Below are 22,853 nucleotides of genomic sequence, written 5' to 3'. Positions count from 1 at the left end.
TACACCAACAGTCCTTCGTCCTCAACATCATCAGGTGACTTCTTACAAGTTTCATTTCCAGCTGGGAGCACCCCCCCAGGGCTGCATTATTCCCAGGCCGCGTGGGACCATCCCTGCGGCATGTATCCCTTTTATTTCATGTTGTTAGCTTACCTTCTTTGGGGCGCCCCTCGGGCTGCATCATCCCCAAGTTGCTCGGGCCAGACCCAGCGGCATGTATCCCTTCTGCGTTTATTTCCGGTTATGCGTTCGACCCGCCATGCTTGATTATTTGATGCCGGTCCATGGCACCTCTTCTTCTCCATGTCGACCACTTGCACGTTAAAGGGGAGGGTACCTGAGCATCGCGACTCAGGGCTCTTACTGGCTCTCCAGCCCTCACCCTCTGGCCTTGTCCACGGCATCGCGACCTGGCATACCAGCGACGGCTGAGACCAGCTCGAGGGCCGGGACCCGAGGACGTAGAGTGCCGGCATCTAACCAAATTTGCAGGGACACATCACAAGATAAGGCCCAGTGCCAGGCGCAACCCGCCTAGAGGTAGGGCCCCGTGAGTCCCGCGCTGGCTCACGGGTGCCCAGATACACCTCGCCAGGCCCTACCGTGCCAGCCACGTGTCAGGGCGGGGCTGTACACGCCCCGGGGGCTCCTCCCGGAGGGGGGCCCCCTCCCACGTACCAGTGGAAGCACCATGCTCCGCGCTGGCTGACGACACTGCCGAGGAGCGGCTATGCCCGTACACATACGGAAGCGCTATGCTCCGCGCTGGTGATAAACAACTGAGGGTGGCCCCCGGGCCGCATCAACCTCAGGGAGCCCAGAGCTCAGTGTCTAGCCTCATCGTAACGCCTCCCCTCGGGAGTGCCGCGCGAGGGGGCTGGGCACGGGGGCTGCGCCTGGGTCACGCCAGACGCACGCCGCCAGCCAGGCCCCCCCGGGCCTGGTTCGTCGCGCGTCTCTCCCCGAGCGGAGCCAAGGTACGAAGGCCGTTTGAGCGTCAAGGGGGACTCCTGAGCATCGCGACTCAGGAGCCTAACTGGTCACGTAGCCCCTCACTCCTTAGTTCCGAAAGGCTAACGACGGTTGAGGTATGCGCGCGGCCGGGCTCTGCAGACGTAGAACGGTAGATCCATCCACATCATACCCCCCTACTTGCTGTTCGTGCGCCAAGGGGGACTCCTGAGCATCGCGACTCTGGAGCCTAACTGGTCACGTAGCCCCTCACTCCTTAGTTCCGAAAGGCTAACGGTGGTTGAGGTATGCGCGCGGCCGGGCTCTGCAGACGTAGAACGGTAGATCCACCCACATCATACCTCCCTACTTGTTGTTCGTGCGCCAAGGGGGACTCCTGAGCATCGCGACTCAGGAGCCTAACTTGTCACGTAGCCCCTCACTCCTTGGTCCCGTCCTGGTTTCCGGTCGGGGCTAACGGCGGTGAGGTATGCGCGGGGCCGGGCTCTGCCGGCGTAGAACATAAGCAAGTAGGAAGGAAAAGCAAATTTCAAGGAATTCAAAAGCAAATATTACAGTCCACACTGTTATCTCAATGCAAACGCAAGTTTAAACGCCTCCCCGAGGCATGATACATGTGCAGGAATTAAAGCAGGCAGACAGGACACAACGGAGTCACTTGTCGGCGGTGGAGCAGCGCGAGTGGGTTCGCCTCATGGAGCAGGGGTCGGCAGCGCCTTGCTTCGGCTTGGTGCTGAAGGCCCGGAACTTCCCCAGCAGAGCCTCCGCGCGACCCTTCACGGCCTCGGCAGCGGCAGCGGCACGCTCGCCGCTTACTGGCTCCAGCAGGCTGTCGAGGTCGACGCCGGGATCGCGAAGGTAGATGTGGGTGAGGACCCGCGTCAGCGCTGCAGAAGACAGGACACGCGCCTCGGCCTCGGCCGTGGGGCCAAGGCCAAGGGCGACATCTTCAAGAGCGCGAACCAGGAAGGGAAGCAGCTTGGCGGGGCCGTCCTCGGCGCCAGCCAGCGGGCTCTCCAGGCCGCTGTCATAAAGCGTCCTCAGCGAGGAGCGAGCCTTCGCCTCCATCTCCGTGAAGGCCACGCGGTCCTCGGCAAGAACCTGGGCCTTGTCGTCCAGCTCGGCCTTCCTCGCCCCCAACTCCTGCTCCAGCGCGCCTAGGCGGTCGCGGCGCTTCCTGAGCTTGACCTCCCTCTCCTTGACGGCCGCCTCGCGAGCCTTCACGCCTTCTTCCTGCTCTTGGCGAAGGCACCTCTTTCGCGAGCTGGTCCCGCAGGCCTTGCAGCTCGTCCTCCAGCGCCTTGCAGCGACCACGGACGTCGACCACCTCCCCCAGGGCTGCGTCACGAGCAGCCTTCGCCTCAAGGACGGCCTGCCTCTCTCATCACAAGCCGTTGAGGCCTGGACCAGCGCCGCCTGAATCGAAGCGTCGGATCAAATCCATCCTGAAGCCAGCTCCAAGTGCCCGGCCACCAAGCGAGGTCGGCGAAGAAGATCCTGCCGCAGCGGTCCAGCTCAGCAGCAGCACGATCCAGAACGGCAGGAGGAGTCGGAGAGAACAGCAGTCGGTGGAGTAGGAGGAGAAGGCGGCAGCGCGACCACAGCATCCTGAGGCGGAGCGTCTGCTGCGCCCCAACGGCTGTAGTGGCGGCAGCAGGCAAGAAGCACCTCGGGAGTCACTTGGGCCATGGGGGCTGAGCTCGCCCCAGCCGGCTCAGCCAGGCCTCGCGAGGACGACCGGGCAGGAGAAGCCCGTGCGTCGCGGTCACCCTCCTTCGCGGGCAGAGGCGCTGCCACGGATGGAACCTCAGGAGCTCCCTTCGGCTTCTTTGCTGCGGGCGCCAGCCTATCCAAGAGATGCGGACGTCAAGCCTCAGAAGCAGAACAAGAAATAAAGACGCTTACGGGTCGTCGCCAGTGAGCTCAAGCGGCCTCCGGCCAAATTTGAAGCCCGAAAGCCGGCTAGAGGGTCAACCTCGGGAAGCTTGGAAGCGGAAGGTGCGTCTGCGGTCCGCCTCGGGGCCGGGGCAGACCCGCGGGAGATCAGCCCGGTCCTGTCCTTCTTCGGGATCGGGGGCAAGCTCCCGCCGTCCTGCTCGTCATCATCCTCGTCGTCATCGCTCGGAGAGAGGCGGAGAACGCGGGACCTGCGCCGGGGGAGGGGAGCCCTCGACTCTCCGTCAGTCGCCTCGGAGTCAGGCCCTTTTTCCCGCTCCCCTCCTTCCTCCTCTTCGCTGGAGTCGTCGGAGGGCACCGTCCACCGGTTCCTCGGAGTTTCCATGGGCACGGGCCCGTCCCCGTTGAAGACGGGCATGGACTCCACTACCTGCTCCCAGTCGTGCGGAGGAACAAGGGCGTAGGAGCGCCCTCCAACCTCGCCACATCGCCCCCGACCAGAGATTGGAGGACCGCAGCCAGATCTTCGTCGGCCAAGGCCGCGGGGCTCGGATGGGGCCTCCACATCGGAAGTGAGTACTGCCGAAGCGGAGCCAGCTGGTGCTCCAGGAATTCCCTCAGCAGCGACGCGCCGGTCAGCTTCGCCGCCGCCATGTTGGCCGGCCTCAGATCCGCGTCCATCTTCTCCAACACCAGCTTCGCGCGGGGGTCCGCGAGCTCCGCTCGACCCCAATCGCTGGAGCTCTGGGTTGCTCCGTGGGCAAGATCAGCCGAGGGTGGATGCGCCCAGCCATCATCGCCAAGACCCACTTGCTCCTGAAGCCCTCAATCCTTTTCCCGGGGTTCGAAATGGCAATGGCGCCACCGTACGCATGAAGCTCGCGCACGCGGAAGCAGGACCGCGAGAGGTCCGGAGGTAGAAGTAGTGGCGCAGCAAGGCCACTGAGGGCTGCACCCCTACGTGAGCCTCGCAGTAATAGGCGAAGATTGCGCAGGAGAAGGACGGAGTTGGGGTGGAGATGCAGAGCCTGTAGCTTATAATGGCGGAGGACAGAGAAGAAGAACTCGGAGAAGGGAGGCACCAGGCCAGCAGCAATGGCGCTTACGAAGAACGGATAGAAGGTGCTCCCTTGACCCTCAGGGGTGGCGGAGCCGGCCTTGAACACCTTCGCCCCGTCAATGCCCCGCGCCGCCGCCATCCGGCGCAACCGGGCGAGGCTCGCCTCCGACACGTTCGGCGAGTCCAGGGCAGACGAGTACCAAGCTACGGCCGGGGGCTGACGAGGCGCCATGCTTCCTAGGTCACGCGGTCGGAGTGATCTGGAAATTTTGGAGGAAGGAAGGAGAGGCGCAAGAAAGGGGATCTGAGCAGCAACCGGAGAAAGCAAAAGCAAAGCCTAGGCAGATGCCGCTCCTTTATCAACTCGCGCGGTTGCTAAGGCGCCACGTCCAATCAACCGCCACGCGGCGCCCAAGGCCGCAGGCTGTTAGGGCCCGCGGCGCTTCGCTCTTGCCCTTCCGCCTCCCTGCACGGCCAAGTCCGGGCGCGCCTTGGGCCCGGGGGCTACTGTCGGCGTTCTGGGAACGGGGGTCCCCAGACTTGCCTGCCTGCGGCCTGCGGCGTGGCTCAAAGGGGGCCCAGCACGGCCCATCTTCATCGACACAGACCCAAGACCCTCGCGAGGGGCCAAGCCTCGCGGGGCGGACGACACGGAGCTTCCTCAGGCACGGCCTCATCAGGCTGGCTCGCGAGGAGGCGGAGAGATCAAGGCGGGGTACCTCACGAGGTGCCCGTGACGCAAGCCATGACGACCAAGGGCCAGGCGGGCGCCAGCCCGCGCAGTGTCCTCCTTTCCTCTTTGGTGCAAAGGGGGCAAGCGCAGCCGCGGAGTACCGAGGCATCAGGAAAAGGTTGTCGTTTTGGTGCAACAAGACCAAGGCCAGGAGGACCGCAAGACGGAGGTCATCGTGGAGCCCAAGACGGCGTCACCACCAGAGCTTTGTGCAGGCGAGGACCAACTTTAGTCAGGATAAGTGTACTAGATGTTCCCCTTCAAAATGGCCAATTGTTGGCGCCCTTCCCTCTCAATATTTGGGAAGAGGCCCAGGGCCATTGCCTATAAATAGGACCAGCCATCCACAAGGATCGGGATTCGGGTTCGAGGTAAAAGGAAGGTTAGAGACAGAGATCGAGGATCAAGGATCGGATCGAAATCAGAGAGAGAGAAGGGTGACTGAACTCCTCCTAGCAGTTCGCCCCCCCCAGAAAAGAACAGACCCTCACGAGGCTGTTCTTCCTTGTATTGTTCATCGTCATCAGCCCAAGAGGCAATCCACCACACCACACACTGGAGGAGGGTATTACACCACAACGGTGGCCCGAACCAGTATAAACCCTGTGTCTCTTGTGTTGCTCTTTCCTTATCTTAGATCTTAGCGAGGTGGAGGAGTGCAGGTAGGTAGGAGGCGAAATCTCCGCGCGCACCCCAGTGTTCGAACCTCAAGGGTCAGCCGAAACCCAAAATCCGATAGGTTGTGTGTGTAGTCCCCAGGATATGATTTATTACTTCTTTGCTAAATATTTCCCTGCTCATAAGAAACAAGCTGCTTTGAAGGGAAATATACAACTTTGTGCAAATTAAAGAAGAGAGTCTCCCACAAGCTTGGGGGAGGCTTCTCAAGTTACTTAATGCTTTGCCTGATCATCCTCTTAAGAAACCTGAAATACTTGATATCTTTTATAATGGACTAACTGATGCTTCCAGAGATTACCTGGATAGTTGTGCTGGTTCTCTTTTCAGGGAAAGAACACCGGATGAAGCTGAAATTCTATTGGAATAATATGTTGACAAATGAAAATAATTGGGCACCTCCTCAGCCAGCTCCTGAGCCATCTCCTGCTCCAATTACTGAGCCTATCCCTAAACCAACTCCAAAGAAGAGAGGTGTTTTATTTCTCAGTCCCGAAGATATGCAAGAGGCAAAGAAATCTATGAAAGAAAAAGGTATTAAAGCTGAAGACGTTAAGAATTTACCTCCTATTGAAGAAATACATGGTCTTAATATACCGCCTATTGAAGAAACATATGATCTCAATTATTTATTTACTTGAAGAACCTCCTGATCCCGATATCCCGACACAGGTAGTAAAGGTAAATTCTCTCTATAGATATGATAAAGCTGAAGTCCCTCCTACTAAAATTGCTAGTCAATGCTTGGATGAGTTTGATAACTTTATGTTTAAGCAAGACGACTTCAATGCTTATTTTGGTAGGCAATTAAAAGAAAATGCTTATATGATTAGACGTTTGAGTGATTATATGGCTGAATATTAAAGGTGAACTTAAACTTGTTAGCAAGCATGCTTCTATGGTTACCACCCAAGTAGAACAAGTACTTAAAGCTCAAACAAAAGTGCTTGATGAAATGAATAGTAAGAAAAATGATTATGTTGTTAGAGTGGCTACTAGAACTGGTAGAATGACTCAGGAACCTTTGTATCCTGAAGGCCACCCTAAGAGAATCGAGCAAGATTCTCAAAGAAATAATATTGATGTTCCTAGTTCTTCTAAAAAGAAGAAGAAGAAAAATGATAGAACTGTGCAAACTTCTAGTGAACCTATTGCTGAACCACCTGCTAATCCAAATGATATATCTATGTCTGATGCTGAAACACAATCTAGTAATGAACATGAACCTAGTAAAAATATTAATGATAATGTTCATGATGATGCTCAACCTAGTAATCACAATGATGTAGAAATTGAACCTGCCATTGATCTTGATAACCCACAATCAAAGAATCAATGTTATGATAAAAGAGACTTTGTTGCTAGGAAACATGGTAAAGAAAGGGAACCTTGGGTTCAGAAACCCATGCCTTTTCCTCCGAAACCATCCAAGAAAAAGGATGATGAGGATTTTGAGCGCTTTGCTGAAATGATTAGGCCTATCTTTTTGCGTATGAGATTAACTGATGTGCTCAAAACAAATCCTTATGCTAAATATATGAAGGATATCATTACTAATAAAAGAAAGATACCGGAAGCTGAATTTCCACCATGCTTGCTAATTATACTTTTAAGGGTGGAATACCAAAGAAACTTGGAGACCCCGGAGTACCTACTATACCTTGCTCCATTAAAAGAAATTATATTAAAACTGCTTTATGTGATCTTGGAGCCGGTGTTAGTGTTATGCCTCTCTCTTTATATCGTAGACTTGACTTGAATAAGTTGACACCTACTGAAATATCTTTGCAAATGGCTGATAAATCAACTGCTATACCTGTCGGTATTTGTGAGGATGTGCCTGTTGTGGTTGCAAACGTTACTATTTTAACGGACTTTGTTATACTTGATATTCCCGAGGATGATAGTATGTCTATTATTCTTGGAAGACCTTTTCTTAATACTGCAGGGGCTGTTATTGATTGCAACAAAGGCAATGTCACTTTTCATGTTAATGGTAATGAGCATACGGTACACTTTCCGAGGAAACAACCTCAAGTTCATAGTATCAACTCTATTGGAAAAATTCCATCGATTATATTTGGAGGTTTTGAATTTCCTCTTCCTACTGTCAAAAGAAATATGATATTCTTATTATTGGGGATGTGCATATCCCCGTTGAGGTAACTTAGTGTTATTCGAAATTTCTCCGGTTTCATGATTATCGGAATGAGTTTGTTAACAAGACTTGATCAACCTTGTTAGTGGATTCTTTTTGATGAGCATGAGATGGATGAAACTAGAAGCACAACTTCTGTACCCTCTCTATACTTTCTGTTATTAGTAGAAATAAAGTAAAAATAGTATTTTTCTGTCTGTTTCCTGACTTATCCGTGCAATATAAAAATATCCCGAAAATAAAAGTCCTCAGAATGCCATGCCAATTTAATATGATTTTTTCGGGAATATTTGAGGATTTATTGTGCAAAAATTACCGCGGGAGGAGCTGCCACCTGGCCACGAGGGTGGTGGGCGCCCCCCCCTCTATAGGGCGCGCCCCCTGCCTCGTGGGCCCACGGTGGCCCTCCTCCACTTATCCCAGCACCCATCTTCTTCCTCTATCTCACACAAACCCGAAAAACCAACTCAAGCACGAGTTCCAGCCACTTTTGCTGTGATTTTCGATCTCCTTGCTCAAAGCACCTCTCGCAAAACTGCTTGGGGAGATTGTTCCTTGGTATGTGACTCCTCCATTGGTCCAATTAGTTTTTGTTCTAGTGCTTTATTCTTTGCAAATTTGTGCTGCATAGGTGACCATGTTCTTGAGCTTGCATGTCAAATTTATATGGTTCCAAGTAGTTCTAATGCTTGATATAGGCTCTAGGCACTTGTAGGAGTAGTTGCTATCAGTTTTATTGAGTTTGGTTACCTTTATTTTGAAGTTACTAAAAATTTCAGAATTTTTCATATAAAAACAATATGTTTAGGAAGATGTTACAAGGAGGTTCCTCTAAGAAGCAAGGACCCAGAATTGCTATGCGCGATGCTGACGAGGATCCACCAAGAGACGCTCCAGTACGGCCTTGCGAATGGCCGTCAGAAAATTTTATGGACCGTGCGGGAATTAAAGAAGAATTCAAATCATATTTGCGCAATGCCGGTCTTGAGGATTTTGAGGCTAACAAATGCCCCCAGTATCATGATCTCACAAGTTCATTTGTGAGGAGGTTTGAGTATTCATCTTCGCGTAATTCTCCTTCAGTCATGTTTGATCTTTATGACAAATCTTATACCATGGACTTAGAAGATTTCACTTCTGCTTGCGAACTTCCATCATGGGGCAGTATTAGGGATCCCCCTAAATCTGAATTTAGAAACTTTCTTACTAGTATAACTGTGGGGGAATCCAGAGACATAACGCAGGCTACCATAGGGAGCATTCACTTTCCTGCTATACATTATTTTGCTCTTTTCATCGGTAGATGCATAAATGCTAAGGATGAAGCATGTCACATGTGTGTCCCTGATCTCAACATTCTTAGGAGTGCTGTGTTAGGAGACCAATCTTATCATATGGGAGCCACTGTATCTCATAGGTTGCATCATAATAGACATAATGGAGATTTCTTTGGAGGAATTTATGCAACCCGCTTAGCTCATTTTCTTGAAATAGACATTCGTGAGGGTGATATGGAGTTGCCTCCTGCATATTTAGATTATAACTCTATGGCTTCGCACCAGTTTGTCGAGAGGCCTGAATCACCTCTCTTATATCGCTTTAATTTTTGATAAACGACGTGTTTTCCGTATTACTCTCCCTGCTCCTGCCTTCTTTGATTCACAGACAAAAGGAAGATATGTTATTACCAGAGAGGAGGCAGAAGAGTACGAGAGGAGAGCGGAGGCAGCTCGACTCCACGCTGCAGCTCAGCAGGCGATAACCGCTGCACATCAGTATGATCCCAACTATTCTCTTCATCACAGTACGACCCCAACAACTATTATTATGGATATCCGCCAGGCCAGCCGTGGCCATAGACCAACTTAGGCCAAAAGCCTAAGCTTGGGGGAGTACGTATTTCTCACCGACATTACATTTATGTTCACACACACTCATTGCTAGATGTCGGTGCTCATACTTTTTCACTGTAATATCCATGCTAGTTTATTTTCTTTTTCCTGCTTTCTTCTTGTGTGTTTAGTAAACCTTAAGAAAAACAAAAAATTAGTAGTTATTTTTCTGCTGTAGTAGTAATAATTAAAAAGAAAACCCAAAAATATTTCCCGTTCTTCTTTTGCTTGTTGGGAGCTTTCCCGTGTAAATAGTTTTATTTCTTTTCTTTTCTTTGGGGGTCAGTAGGAGAAGACCATAATTAAATTGTTGAAGTGGCTCTTATATGCATTATTGTTGATTTAACCAAGAGCCCATATTGCCTTGTCTTCTCCTGTTTATTGAATGCTCGCAGATTCCAGCTTAGTCCAATGCACGTGCACTCTTATTATTATTCACACCGTTCGGTCATGCAAGTGAAAGGCAATTATGATGATATATGATGGACTGACTGAGATGAGAAAAGCTGGTATGAACTCGACCTCTTTTGTTTTTGTAAATATGATGAGTCCGTCGTTCTTGATTCAGCTTATTATGAATAAACATGTTTGCAATGACAATTAGAGATCATAGTTGCTTGTGCCATGCTTGATTAGCTATGAGTTATAATGATTTACCTTGTATGCCAACATGCTATTGAGATGATTATGATGTGGTATGATGGGGTGGTATCCTCCTTTGAATGATTTAAGTGACTTGACTTGGCACATGTTCACGCATGTAGTTGAAACAAAATCAACATAGCCTTCACGATATTTATGTTCATGGTGGATTATATCCTACTCATGCTTGCATCCAATGTTTATTAATTTTAATGCATGTACATGGCTGTTGTCGCTCTCTAGTTGGTCGCTTCCCAGTCTTTTGCTAGCCTTCACTTGTACTAAGCGGGAATACTGCTTGTGCATCCAATCCCTTAAACCCCAAAGTTATTCCAGATGAGTCCACTATACCTTCCTATATGCGGTATCTACCTGCCGTTCCAAGTAAATTTGTATGTGCCAAACTCTAAACCTTCAAATAAACATTCTGTTTTGTATGCTCGAATAGCTCATGTATCAACCAAGGGTGTCCTTATCTTCCGTGTTAGGCGGGTTATTCTCAAGAGGAGTGGACTCCGCTCCTCACTCACGAGAAAATGGCTGGTCACCGGGATGCCCAGTCCCATGCTTTATGCAAACTAAATCAAAATTAATTGCAAACAAAACTCCCCCTGGGACCTGATGTATGTTGGAGGCACTCGTTGTTTCGAGCAAGCCATGGATTGATGCTTGTTGGTGGAGGGGGAGTATAAACTTTACCATTCTGTTTGGGAACCACCTATAATGTGTTTAGCATGGAAGATATCGCCATCTCTTAGTTGTTACGTTGACAATGAAAGTATACCGCTCAAAATACAATTTATCTCTATTTCAAAACCGAGCTCTGGCACCTCTACAAATCCCTGCTTCCCTCTGCGAAGGGCCTATCCATTTACTTTTATGCTGAGTCATCACCCTCTTATTAAAAAGCACTAGCTGGAGAGCACAGCCGTCATTTGCATTCATCACTATTAATTATGTGGTATGACTATGATTGGATCTCTTTTACCATGAATTACAATGTCTAGTCAGTCCTTGATCTTTAAAGGTGCTCTGCATTTATGTTTTGCGGTCTCAGAAAGGGCTAGCGAGATACATCTTGTTATATCATATTATGATTGTTTTGAGAAAGTGTTGTCATCCGAGATTTATTATTATGACTTGCTAGTTGATTATGCTATTGATATGAGTAATTATGAGACCTGAGAATTATTGCAAATGTGGTTAGTTATGATCTATGCTGAAAACTTGAATGCTGGCTTGACATAGTTACAACAACAAGAGCAAACAGAGTTTGTAAAAGTTTTTCTTTCTTTCTTTCAGTTTGTCAACTGAATTGCTTGAGGACAAGCAAGGGTTTAAGCTTGGGGGAGTTGATACGTCTCCGTCGTATCTACTTTTCCAAACACTTTTGCCCTTGTTTTGGACTCTAACTTGTATGATTTGAATGGAACTAACCCGGACTGACGCTGTTTTCAGCAGAATTACCATGATGTTGTTTTATGTGCAGAAAACAAATATTCTCAGAATGACCTGAAACTCCACGGGAGGTCTTAGAAAAAATAATAAAAAATCCTCGCCAAATATGAAGACCAGGGGGCCCACACCCTTTCCATGAGGGTGGGGGCGCCTACCTCGTGGGCCCCCTGTTAACCCTCCGACGCCAACTCCAACTCTATATATTTGCTTTCGGAGAGAAAAAAATCAGAGAGAAGAAATCATCGTTTTACGATACGGAGCCGCCGCCAAGCCCTAAAACCTCTCAGGAGGGCTGATCTGGAGTCCGTTCGGGGCTCCGGAGAGGGGGATTCATCGTCCTTCGTCATCATTAACCATCCTCCATCACCAATTTCATCATGCTCACCGCCGTGTGTGAGTAATTGCATCGTAGGCTTGCCGGACGGTGATGGGTTGGATGAGATTTATCATGTAATCGAGTTAGTTTTGTTAGGGTTTGATCCCTAGTATCCACTATGTTCTGAGATTGATGTTGCTATGACTTTGCTATGCTTAATGCTTGTCACTAGGGCCCGAGTGCCATGATTTCAGATCTGGACCTATTATGTTTTCATGAATATATGAGAGTTCTAGATCCTATCTTGCAAGTCTATAGTCACCTACTATGTGTTATGATCCGGCAACCCCGAAGTGACAATAATCGGGACCACTCCCGGTGATGACCATAGTTTGAGGAGTTCATGTATTCACTATGTGCTAATGCTTTGTTCCGGTTCTCTATTAAAAGGAGGCCTTAATATCCCTTAGTTTCCAATAGGACCCGCTGCCATGGGAGGGTAGGACAAAAGTGTCACTTCTTCCAGCACGTATGACTATATACGGAATACATGCCTACATTACATTGATGAAGCTGGAGCTAGTTCTGTGTCACCCTATATTATGACTGTTACATGATGAACCGCATCCGGCATAATTATCCATCACTGATCCGGTGACTACGAGTTTTCCATATACTGGTTTACGCTTATTTACTTTCCCGCTGCTACTGTTACAATCACTACAAAATACCAAAAACATTACTTTTGCTGTCTTTACTTTTGTTGCCGTTACCACCATTATCATATTACTGTGATACTAAACACTTTGCTGCGGATACTAAGTTTCCAGGTTTGGTTGAATTGACAACTCAGCTGCTAATACTTGAGAATATTCTTTGGCTCCCCTTGTGTCGAATCAATAAATTTGGGTTAAATACTCTACCCTCGAAAACTGTTGCGATCCCTATACTTGTGGGTTATCATGCCCCGGAAGGCATCCCCTCTTTCTTCAACAACTATCGGTATGTTTTCGGATTCGTTTCATTCATGTGATATGTGCAGATCTTGGAGCGTCTTTTGCATTTAGTTTTCATTTTTATTTTATGCACCATGCTGGTATGAGATAGTGCTTGGTTGATTTATAGAATGCTCATTGCACTTCGCTTATATCTTTTGAGTGTGGCTTTATAGAATGCTTCATGTGCTAACTTATATCATTTGAAGTTTGGATTGCCTGTTTCTCTTTACAATAGAAACCTGCCATTTGTAGAATGCTCTTTTGCTTCACTTATATTGTTAGAGCGTGGGCATATCTTTTGTAGAAAGAATTAAACTCTCTTGCTTCACTTATATCTATTTAGAGAGATGAAGGTTCATTCACATGGTTAGTCATAAAATCCTACATAAAACTTGTGATCACTGAATAATGATATGTTTGATTCCTTGCAATAGTTTTGCGATATAAAGATGGTGATATTAGAGTCATGCTAGTGGGTAGTTGTGGATTAGTAGAAATACTTGTGTTGAGGTTTGTGATTCCCATAGCATGCATGTATGGTGAACGTTATGTAACGAAGTCGGAGCATGATTTATTTATTGATTGTCTTCCTTATGAGTGGCGGTCGGGGGACGAGCGATGGTGTTTTCCTACCAATCTATCCCCCTAAGGGCATGCATAGTAGTACTTTGCTTCGAGGGCTAATAAACTTTTGCAATAAGTATATGAGTTCTTTATGACTAATGTGAGTCCATGGATTATACGCACTCTCACCCTTTCATCATTGCTAGCCTCTTCGGTACCGTGCATTGCCCCTTCTCACCTCGAGAGTTGGTGCAAACTTCGCCGGTGCATCCAACCCCGTGATATGATACACTCTATCACACATAAACCTCCTTGTATCTTCCTCAAAATAGCCACCATACCTACCGATCATGGCATTTCCATAACCATTCTGAGATATATTGCCATGCAACTTCCATCATGATCATATACATGACTTGAGCATTTATTTTCATATTGCTTTGCATGATCGTAAGATAGCTAGCATGATGTTTTCATGGCTTGTCCGTTTTTTGATGTCATTGCTACGCTAGATCATTGCACATCTCGGTACACCGCCGGAGGCATTCATATAGAATCATATCTTTGTTCTAGATATCGAGTTGTAATATTGAGTTGTAAGTAAATAAAAGTGTGATGATCATCATTATTAGAGCATTGTCCCATTGAGGAAAGGATGATAGAGACTATGATTCCACCACAAGTCGGGATGAGACTGTCAGGACCCCGATTCCAAGTCACATCGATCTAGCCGGTAACACCACATATCACTTTGCGGCCTCACGCACGGTATCCCACGGGTGTCGCCTTACCATGGCCCGGGACCGTTTGCGCCTTTTGGCTCACGTATATGATAGTGTCGCTAGCATCCATATGATAGAGAACCCGGGCCGACATGGCTAGTCGTGAACCCAGAGCGGCACAGACCTATGCATACAGGCATACATGAATCACATCGAGCATGTCGGTCATCAGCAAGTGATTCTGGGCTGTAGCACTGGGCTAACAGGACTCCGGGGAACCCGGCTGTAGCAGGCTAGGCAGGACTCCGGATGTCACTGCGTGACATTTCCCCGAAGGGACAGACATAGGAACGAAGTGAATCACATGCCGGCCAGTCAAGTGTCCTGAGCAGTAGTGCTGGGCTAGCAGGACTCCGGTGAACCGGGCTGTAGCGGACTACTATGGCTCGAGGAACACTAGACTACATTTCCCCATAAGAAAGGCTGCCAAGGATAAACAACTAGATTGTTGGATCCCACTCATACCAAGCATTTCAATCATACACACAATATGCCCGATATGAGTACATACAACATGGCATCACAACAAAACTCTACAACTCAAGTACTTTATTTAAAGGCTCCAGAGAGCCATACATAACATGTTTATACAGATAGGGGTCACATGACCCGACACTCAAGTCATACAATCATACAAGCACAAGCGGAAGTAAATAGTCTGAGTACAGACACTAGAAAGAAAGAAGGCTTCTCGAAGCCTGTCTATCTACATAGGGCCCTCCATGGCCAGAATCACCACCTGGGTGGCTAGTCACTCGTCGACGTCAAGGTCTACGTAGAACCCATCGGAGGGGGCGGTGTTGTCGTCTAAAAACAGTAATTAAGCAAACATGAGTACAAAGGTACTCAGCAAGTCTTACATCCAGTAACCTAATTACATGCTCATTCTCAAGAAGGTGGTGGGGTTATTGCAGCAAGCCAGCTTTGAATTCTTGGCTAAGCTATCCTACGGAACTCCACTAGTAAAATAGTTTCGCACACGAGTCCACTACTCACCAACACAATACTCCACCGGGGATCCTCCCTCGTCATCCTACGAGAGGGCCATCCTCGGTACTCACACTTATCTTGATTCTTTTAGTAGTAACCATTAACTTGTCTATGAACTGTATAGGCAACCAAGTAGTCCTTTACCGCGGACGCGGCTATTCGAATAGTTTTATACCCTGCAGGGGTGTACTTCTTCATACACGGCTTTCCACCACTTACGGCGTTTACACGACATGTACTCGGCATCCTGAAGCGGAAGCCGAGCGAGGGTGTCGGCCACGGCCTACCTAAACACTTAAGTCTCTAGTCCAGGTTTATCGCCTATCAAGGTTCCATCCGCAGGGAGTCCGGCCGAGGTTTCCACTTACGGCCCCGAACGATGTGAACAGGGTTCCGAGACGCCAAACGGGCGCCCGGCATACCCGGCCACGGTGTATCTACCGCAACATAGCCCACCCCTAGGGTCAGCGCTACGCACGGCCGCCAACACATAACTACAAACACCAGAAACTATTTGCAACTCCTGGACAGAGTACTAGGGTGATTAAGAAGCCGAGAGGGTCCATTGGTTTCGGGCCCAATGTACGGTAGTAACTGCATCTTAAATCACACACATACAGATCTCAGTTCTTATGGACGGCTCAATGAAACAACCCACCATGTACTCCTACATGGCCTTCTCATCGATACCTTTACCAAAACATGTTCAACACATCCCTCACATTACCGACATAATCATATCACTCTAGCCCATCACCCAGATGAACCAGACCTGACACAACTCTAAGCATAGCAGGCCATAGCAAGGTAGGAATCACATACATGGCTCAATCAACTCCTACACATGCTAGTGGGTTTCATCTATTTACTGTGGCAATGACAGGTCATGCAGAGGATAAGGGTTCCAATTTACCGTGAGCACAACAGCCAGTTTGGAATCGCGTTGTCTTAATGCAGTAAACAAGAGTAGAAGCGAGAACATGAGTTTTGTATCGGAATGATCAATGGGTTGCTTGCCTGTTGTAGAGTAGTAGGGTACTGCCCTTCAGACGGATACTCGGGTTATCCTCGGAGGCAGAACCTACCACGAAAGGTCACACCGAACATAATTCAAACACATGGCAATATGCAACAATATGATGCATGGCTATGACATGCAAGATGAAAGTGTCTTGCCTAATGCAAGCTAAAACACAAGGGGTGAACTCATTTGAATCAAAGATTCCAATATTAGCTCATTAACATGGCCCTTATTAGTGCATTACCCTTATTCTGCTTAAACAGCAGGTTAAATTGTTTTTGTCATGCATGAAACCATTACAGATGGATAGATTGGAATTTTTCTGATCATTTTTCATATATAATCTTTGGATTTGGAGCTATGGTTGACTTTTCTATGATTTTAGAAGTTTGACTATTTTCTGAAATTTCCTATTAAAAGAATAATTCCAGTATTGAATTAATGCCGTCAGCATGAACATAGGGTGACGGTCAGCGGTCAACTGGGTCGGCCAGGTTCAAACCTGACTGGTGGGCCCTCTCTGTTAGCTGTTCACAACTAGTTAACCAGAATTAGATTTAACACTAATTAGCTGTCAGTGGTGCCTGGGCCCACATGTCAGTGTCTAAACTAATTAGAATTAGTTAAAACTAATCTTAAACTGATTAGCAGACGGCCCCACCTGTCATGACCCAGGGGGGTCTACCTGGGCCCACACAGGGGTCAAACTGAGTCAAACTCGCCGGCGGCTTGACGCCGGCGACGTCAGACGCGGCGGAGGGGCTCGGGTTTGCATTTCCGGCGACCAAAACGACGGCGGAGAGCAGCTACGTGACGCGGGGAGCGAGCCGCATCGTTTGGTGGAGGAAGTGGGCTCGGGGAGGCCGGAAACGACGCCGGCGACGACCTTGGCGGTCGCCGGAGTTCGGGCGTGGATGAACCCGACGCTATGGGGCACGGCGAGGCGTGGGGAGTGGTGCGTTAGGCTCCTGGGAGCGCGTGGAAGATGAAGGCGTGCTCGGATTCGAGCTTACTCGCCTGTGGCCACGGCGGTGACATGGCCGGCAGAGCCGAGCTCTCGACCTCGATGGCAGAGGGGGTTGGAGGACGCGGACGAGCGCGGGGAGAGGGGCGGAGGAAACCTGGGCTCACAGGGAACTCGCGGAGCAGGCTAGTGAGCTCGGGGAGGACTTGAGGCCGGCGAATCGAACGACGGCATCCGGCGGCCGTAGACGGGGAAGAAGGTCACCACGTTGTCTTGGGGTCGTCCGAGCTTGCGAGGGTCGACGGAGAGTTCGAGGACGGTAGCGCGGAGCTATTGGGCTTGTCGGAGAGGCGAGGCAGTGGCGGTGGGCGCGGCAACGGCGTACGGCGGTGACAATGGCTCTCGGTGCGTGCGAGAGGAGAGCCAGAGGAGGGAGAGGAGCACGGGGAGAGTGAGGGAGGGAGAGAGGGGGACGTGGGGGTCGGCGTGGCACCCCTAGATGCCTCCAGGGCGTCGGCAGAAGCAGGAGGTGGCCGGCGTGTGGCCGCGGGCGCCGGCCACGCGCTCCTCGTCCTCCTGGCGGGAGGAGGAGGACGACTGGCAAGGCCAGTCGATTGGGCCGAGCCAGGTGGGCTGGGCCAGCACAGGTGAGGCCCAGGTGGTTTTCCCTCTCTCTCTTTTTCTTATTTGTTTTCTTTCTATTTTTTCTGCAACTGTTGGGCTTTATTAAAAATACTAGACATCTTTAAAAATCCTGAAAATAATAGGGCTCTGTTTAGATTATTTCAACAGCCCACAACTTATTTCCAGAATTATTGAGCATTTAAATTATTTTTATAGGCATTTAAATGCCCAAATTCAAATACTTATGATTTAATCAATGACCTTCTTGTTGACTAGAAAATTGTGGCACCAATTTTTCCAGATGTTCTAACCCAAGGACAAAGAGAGTGAACTTTTTAGAAGGCATTTCAGGTCATTGAAATAATTTTAGTAACCCTAGTTGTTTCCAGGGGGGTGCTGGGGGTTCTGTCTTCCCCCTTTCAAATTAAGAGAATTTTAAACATGATTGCACACTCTAATGCTTGAACTAACTAGGGTGTGACAACTCACCCCCACTCAAAAGAATCTCGTCCCGAGATTTAGGATCCTCCGGGAAGAAGGTGGGGTACTCGAGTCGAAGACGATCCTCCCTTTCCCAGGTGGCTTCTTTCTCGGAATGGTGTGACCATTGAACCTTGAGAAACTTGATGTTATGGCGTCGAGTGGTACGCTCGGCTTGATCAAGGATACGAACGGGATATTCCTGATATGAGAGGTTATCTTGTAGATCAAGCGTTTCGTGGTCCACTCCACGGATAGGATCCGCAAAGCAACGCCTGAGTTGAGAAACGTGGAAGACATCGTGAACTCTGGAAAGATGCGAAGGTAGTTCCAATTGGTAGGCAATTTCTCCTCGTTTGGCAAGAATGCGAAAGGGTCCAATGTAACGAGGAGCCAATTTTCCTTTGATACCGAAACGATGGGTTCCCTTTAACGAAGTAACCCGAAGGTAAGCCTTCTCGCCGACTTCATAAGTCATAGGCTTATGTCTACGATCATATTGACTCTTTTGACGAGATTGGGCTGTTTTCAATTTCTCACGAATAACGCGAACCTGCTCTTCTGCTTCCTGAATCATATCCGGGCCAAAGAGTTGTCTTTCCCCGGTTTCTGACCAGTTAAGAGGCGTTCGACATTTTCATCCATAGAGAACTTCGAAAGGAGCCTTGCCCAAACTAGCTTGATAACTATTGTTGTAAGCGAACTCCACGAATGGAAGGCATTTCTCCCAACCCATTCCGAACGAGATGACAGAGGCTCGGAGCATATCTTCCAGAATTTGATTAACTCGTTCTACTTGACCACTTGATTGAGGGTGGAAGGCGGTGCTAAAAGAGAGACGAGTTCCCATAGCATTTTGGAAACTTTCCCAAAATCGAGAGGTGAAGAGACTCCCACGGTCTGAGTTAATTTCCAATGGGACACCATGAAGAGACACTATTCGGGAGATGTATAAATCGGCTAGCTGGCTAGCGGTGATACTCTCACGAACAGGTAGAAAGTGGGCTACTTTGGAAAGTCGGTCGATCACGACGAAGATGGCATTATTCCCTCTCTTGGTCCTGGGAAACCCAGTGATGAAATCCATACTGATTTTATCCCATTTCCATTCAGGAATAGCCAGAGGTTGAAGGGTGCCAGCAGGCCGTTGATGCTCTGCTTTAACACGACAACAAACGTCGCAATTAGCAATGTATTGAGCGATTTCTCTCTTCATCCTAGTCCACCAAAACCTCTGGCGTAGGTCTTGATACATTTTAGTACTACCGGGATGAATGGTGAGAGGGGATTCATGAGCTTCCTTAAGGATCAGCCGCCTCAGGTTTCATGCCTTTGGAACCACTAGGCGATTTCCAAAGTATACGACACCTTGATCATCAATGGAGAAACAATTCGCGACTCCTTTCTTAATGTTTCTCTTAATACGGGAGATTCCCGAATCTACCTTCTGTGCCTTGATGATCTGATCCGTAAGGGTAGGTTTCGCCACCAGGGTGGATAGGAATCCTCGAGGAACAATGTGAAGATTAAGCTTACAAAATTCCTCATGGAGAAGTGGTTGACTTTGTTGTAACATCAGGTTGTTACAATAGGACTTACAGCTTAGTGCATCAGCCATGACATTGGCTTTGCCCGGGGTGTAAGTTATTCCTAAGTCGTAATCCGAGATCAACTCGACCCAACGTCTTTGCCTAAGATTCAAATCTGGTTGGGTGAAGATATATTTCAAACTTTGGTGATCGGTGAAGATCTCGCAACGATTACCGAGAAGGTAATGTCGCCAAGTTTTAAGTGCATGGACTACAACTGCAAGCTCTATATCATGTGTGGGATAATTTTCCTCATGTGGGTGTAATTGCCGTGAAGCATAGGCAATTACCTGACGATCTTGCATGAGTATGCAACCTAGTCCTTGTCGCGAGGCGTCGCGATAGATAATAAAGTCCTTGGAGAAATCTGGTGGTACCAGTACGGGAGCAGATGTCAGGCGTCTTTTCAGTTCCTGAAAGCTGAACTCGCACTGTGGAGTCCACTCGAACTTTTTATCTTTCTTGAGGAGTTCAGTTAGAGGTTTAGCAACCTTGGAGAAGTTCTCGACGAAGCGGCGGCAATAGCTCGCTAAGCCAAGGAAGCTCCGGACTTGCTTGACCATCTCAGGTGGAGTCCAATCAAGGACGGCTTGAACTCGCTCGGGATTGACAGCAATACCCTTGCCAGAGATTACATGGCCTAGATAGGTCACTTCTGGCAACCAAAATTCACACTTGGAGAATTTGGCATAAAGGCGATGCTCTCGAAGTTTCATCAATACCAGCCTTAGATGTTCGGCATGTTCCTCTTCATTCTTGGAGTAGATGAGTATGTCATCGAGGTATACTACGACGAATTTATCCAAATACTCCATGAAGACCGAGTTCATTAACCGGGAGAAGGTGGCTGGGGCATTGGTTAAACCGAAGGACATAACGGTGTACTCGTATTGGCCATAACGGGTAACAAAGGCCGTTTTGGGAATGTCCCCGTTTCTGATTTTGATCTGATGATAGCCTAACCCCAAATCCATCTTGGAAAAGACTGAGGATCCAGCGAGCTGATCATACAGATCGTTGATCCTGGGAAGCGGATACTTGTTCTTGATGGTGACCAAGTTGACAGGTCGGTAATCTACAACCATTCGATCCTTTCCATCCTTCTTCTTGACGAAGAGGACGGGGCAAGCCCAAGGAGAGGAACTAGGACGGATGAAACCCTTTTTCAAGGACTCATCGAGTTGGTTCTTAAGCTCGGCTAGTTCTAAGGGTGCCATCTTGTAGGGTCTTCTAGAAATTGGAATGGTTCCTGGAACAAGGTCTATCACAAACTCGACATCCCTGTCAGGTGGAACACCTGGCAGTTCTTCTGGAAAGACATCCGGAAAGTCTCGGACTACCGGAACATCTTCAAGGTTTGGAAGGGGGTTGGCATTTAAGGAGTAAAGCTGGCGCTTGGCCACTCGAGTTAAGACATTGACTGTCTTGCCCGATGGGTGAGTAAGTTGAACGGTTCTAGTGGCACAATCAATCTTAGCATAATGAGATGACATCCAGTCCATACCCAAGATGATGTTTATGTCCGAGGACTTGAGAGCTATTAAGGATGCAAGGAAGACAAGTCTATCGACAAGAATTTCGTTCCCATGTCTTACTCTAGAAGTTTTCCATCTAGAGCCAGGAGTTTGAATTTCCATGGTAGAGGGCATGTCACAGAATGTCGTGTTGTGCAATCGAGCATAGTTCTCGGATATGAATGAATGAGATGCTCCAGTATCGAAAAGAACAGATGCCGGATGGCAGTTAACAAGGAGCATACCAAGGACGACGTTGGGATCCTCATGAGCCTCCTCGGCTGAAACATAGTTGACATGGCCACGGGCAGTGGTGACCGGCTTGGCGTAGAATGTCTTTCCCGCGGGCTTACCACGGCCAAAAGACTTTCCAGTTTGATTGGGGTTGTTGTTCTGGGGACACTCTCGGCTATAGTGACCCGGCTCTCCACATTTGAAGCATGTCACCACATTGGGGCGTGGAGCAGCATTAGCAGCGGGGCCACCATAGGGCTTGGGCGGTACAAACTACTGGTTGGGACGAGGCGCCTCAAAGGATGGCCTCGGGATGAACCTAGGTGGCAGTGCCGTGCTTGGGATCCACACCCGGTGCTTCTGAGCTCCAGAGCCGGATGAAGAGCCAAAATCACGGGAGTGCTTGCGTGAAGTGTCATAATCAGTCTGGCCTGTCTCAGCACTGATGGCCTTATTGACCAACTTCTGAAAGGAGGTGCACTCGTGCAGACGAAGATCGCGGTGAAGCTCAGGGCTAAGTCCCTTGCGGAACCTTGCCTGCTTCTTAGCGTTAGTAGATACCTCTTCAGGGGCATAACATGCGAGATTCCCAAATTCACGACTATCTGCATCCACAGTCAGTCTTCCTTGGGTGAAATTGTAGAACTCCTCCCTCTTGCGATCCATGAGACCTTCCGAAATGTGATGCTCACGGAAAGCCTCACTGAATTCAGCCCAAGTAGTGATTTGGCCGACCGGGCACATAGCTTCAAAATTTTCCCACCAGAGGCTAGCAGGGCCTTCGACATGGTAGGCAGCGTAAGTAACCTTGTCGGCTTCGGCTATGTTGGCAGAACGTAGCTTGTGGGTGATGCCGCGAAGCCAGTCATCCGCGTCGAGGGGCTCGATGGAATGGCTAAACTTTGGTGGGTACAGCTTGATAAAGTCACTGATTGACACCAAGTCATTTCGTGGATAGCGTGCAGTGTTCTGCTCAATCCGCTCCAGCAGGCGGTTAGTCTCACGCTTGTTTCTTTCCGCCTCCAGCATTACTTCGGCCAGAGAAGGCGGGTGAGGCAGATTTTCACCCCTAGCTGCACTGGCTTCCCCCTGCTCCGGGGCAGCAGGGTTGCTGCGGGTGTTGACCATCCTAGGAGAAAACAAGACAATGGTTTAGATAAGGATGGCTCAAACTTAGCAAGGAAGTGCAGAATGTAATGGATAACACGGAATGCAGAGATGTTCATCCGTATGTCATGGTAATATAAAACTGCCATATATATACCAACGGGCATACACATCTAGATAG

The sequence above is a fragment of the Triticum urartu genome, chromosome 3 (assembly GCF_003073215.2).
Source record: "Triticum urartu cultivar G1812 chromosome 3, Tu2.1, whole genome shotgun sequence".
Classification (NCBI taxonomy): Eukaryota; Viridiplantae; Streptophyta; class Magnoliopsida; order Poales; family Poaceae; genus Triticum; species Triticum urartu.
This window is presented reverse-complemented; position numbering follows the sequence as displayed.